Below are 2,995 nucleotides of genomic sequence, written 5' to 3' on the forward strand. Positions count from 1 at the left end.
CTCATGATGTACTCTGCATATAAGTTAAATAAGCAGGGTGATAATATACAGCCTTGATGTACTCCTTTTCCTATTTGGAACCAGTCTGTTGTTCCATGTCCAGTTCTAACTGTTGCTTCCTGACCTGCATACAGATTTCTCAAGAGGCAGGTCAGGTAGTATGGTATCCCCATCTCTTCTATGCCAGAGGTGCTATTATTTTCAATATTTTATAGGTGGAAAGACAGGCACAAAGAGGCTGAAGTCACCCAGGAAGGAAGCATCAAGGCCAGGATCTGTGCCCAGGCCATCCCCAGTCTGCCAGTCTTGCTATCCTGTCTCTGCTGCACTAGCCTGAAGACCTCACAGTTACTGGTATATGCAGAACTGCTGGAGTATGGAGGAGACTTGGGGGTAGAAGGGCTGTCACAAGTTGCGGGAGGCCATCTGACTTTATTTTTTTGTGGACCTAAATTCATTCTGCTAGTATTCACAGTCCTTTAATAAATTTTCCAATTAAAATTCACTCTTTATCAATAAATACTTACAAAGAGCCCTTGGTCAGGCAATGGAGATACTGTAGACAACAAAAGCAAGCCTTCCCTGCCATTGGGGATTTATAATCCAGTGTGGTGACAAGCGCTGAACTAAAGAATCACCGGAAGATCACATAGTTACAAACGAGAAAGGGCTGTAAAGGAGATGAGGACAGGTTTACACGAGGAGTATCCAGAGGCCTGGCCTAGACTGGAGGACCGGAGCAGACACTCAGATATGAAGGGAGATGAAGAGATGAGAGGAGAGTCCAGCACAGCTAACAGAATACATGGACTTCCTAATGCAGGGAGCCCCCTAGACACCAAAAGACAACAAAAATGGCTGGGGGCACAATGACAAGGAACAATGAGACCAGAGCTGTAGGCAGGGGTAAGACCATCTACTGCCTTTATCCTATTTCAGACACAAGTACCAAGAAACCTTACTAACATTCCAAAGCCCAGCTCAATCTCACATTTCTGTCTTCCAGCAACTAGTAGGCAGCATCTCATTTCACACCATCAGACCCTTTCCTGAAATCTTTAAAGGCAGCAATCTATTCCCACTTTCTCCTATCTGGCTCAGATCAGTACATTGGACTCGTAACAAATAATCAAAACATCTGAAGGTATGGTATAACCGGGGAGTCCTGACCTTTGTGGCAGTCTGCCAAAGCCTATGGACCTCTTCTCAAAATGTTTTTAAAGGTATAAAATAAAATCCATTGGATTCCAAAGAAAACCAATTACATTGAAATACAGTTATCAAAATTGCGTACTCATGTAATAAATAACGAGATCCAGCAACAAACCTAACCACAGTCATTTCAAAGTGCGGACGAGCACAAGTGTTATTTCTAAGTATCTTCAGTGACTGTAACGTGATATGAAAATACACCCAATTCCAGTGGGTTACAAAGCTTCAGGTTGCTAATATTGATATAACTTGGTACCTTCATAAAAGTTCAGATAGCAGCATGAAAAATGAAGATTCAGTGTTTTATCATCCAAGTTCCAGGACCCTGTCTAAATTGAGCCATGGAAAGGCAGGCAGAAAGGCAGATCATAGAGGGAAGGGAAGAAAAGAAGGCAAATCACTGTCTTATCTTTCTGTGAGCACAGCTCAATCACTCAGCAAATGTTTTCTTTATGCAAAACCCTGAGACAGATAATATTAATTGCTGGTGCATTGAGTATGAAAGAATGAATGTAAAGGTCTCCAGGTTCTTGCTGTGGAATTTGGTGGAGACAAAAATAACTAACCTGGCGAAGTAGAGAATTGTCTGTCTTTAAACTTCACACGGTAGCAGTTTCTGTATTCTGCTTCTTTCAGTGAACACTGTGTTCAAGATTTACCCATACTGATTCTTGTGAATTCCAGTTCATTCATTCCAACCATGTTATGGAAATACTTTATTTCTCTATTCTCCTTTTGAGGGACATTTAGATTATTTTCAATACCGTAATGTTAGAAACAAATAATGCAGTAAACCTCCTTTTACCTGTCTCTTTGAGACTGCATTTGAGAGTCTCTCTAGAGTTTACATCAGGATTCCTTAACAGTACACTACTGGCATTTGAGTCTGAATAATTTTTTGTTGAGAAGGGGTGGGAGGACAGAGTGGACTGCCTATAGAATGTTTAGAAGCATCTCTGGCCACTATCCACTAGATGCCAGGAGCATCTGTCTCCTCCCCAGTCCAAATCAAAAATATTTCCAGAGTTGCCAAATGTTCCCTGGCGGTGGGGGGCAGTGGGGTGGGGGTGGAGAGGTGGAGAGGAGTACCACCTGTTAACACCCACTGGTATATATGCCCAGGGGGGAACTGCTAAGTTGCGAAGTATGAACAAATTTTCCTCTACTTGATGCTGTCAAACCGCTCTCCAAAGTGTTAGTCTTGTCCTACTCTTTACCTCCCTAAGGACTGTAGCCCATCAGGCTCCTCTGTCCATGGAATTCTTCAGGCAAGAATACTGGAGTGGTTAGCCAGTCCCTTCTCCAAGGAATCTTTCCGACCGACCTAGAGATGGAGCCTGGTCTCCTGTATTATGGGCAGATTTTTACCATCTGAGCCACCACGTGTACTCATATCAGTCGTACCTGAGTCCCCATTTTTCCACATCCCCATGATGCCAGTAGCTTCAGACTTCAGTAATTTGGACAGTCTGATGGATGAGACTTGGTATTGATATTTATTTTAATTTGCATGCCCATCTTTTATTGTCAAAGATGATCTGTTCCTTACACGAATCTATTCCTTCTTAGAGGCCATGCTGAGGCTTTGTTGACAGTCCCCCAAAAGAAAAAGGGCTAAAGCTGCTGGTCCAGCACGGAGAATCGGAGCTGGAGTCTGCCTGCTGAGCATGCAGCAACAGAACTGGTCCTCCACGTCATCGAAGATTAGGTCCCTCCACCAAGAAGGCTGAGGGAGTCCACAAAGAGGATTCTGTGCTGTGGGGAAAGGTAAGCAACTTCCATC

The sequence above is a fragment of the Oryx dammah genome, unplaced genomic scaffold, assembly GCF_014754425.2.
Source record: "Oryx dammah isolate SB20612 unplaced genomic scaffold, SCBI_Odam_1.1 HiC_scaffold_21, whole genome shotgun sequence".
Classification (NCBI taxonomy): Eukaryota; Metazoa; Chordata; class Mammalia; order Artiodactyla; family Bovidae; genus Oryx; species Oryx dammah.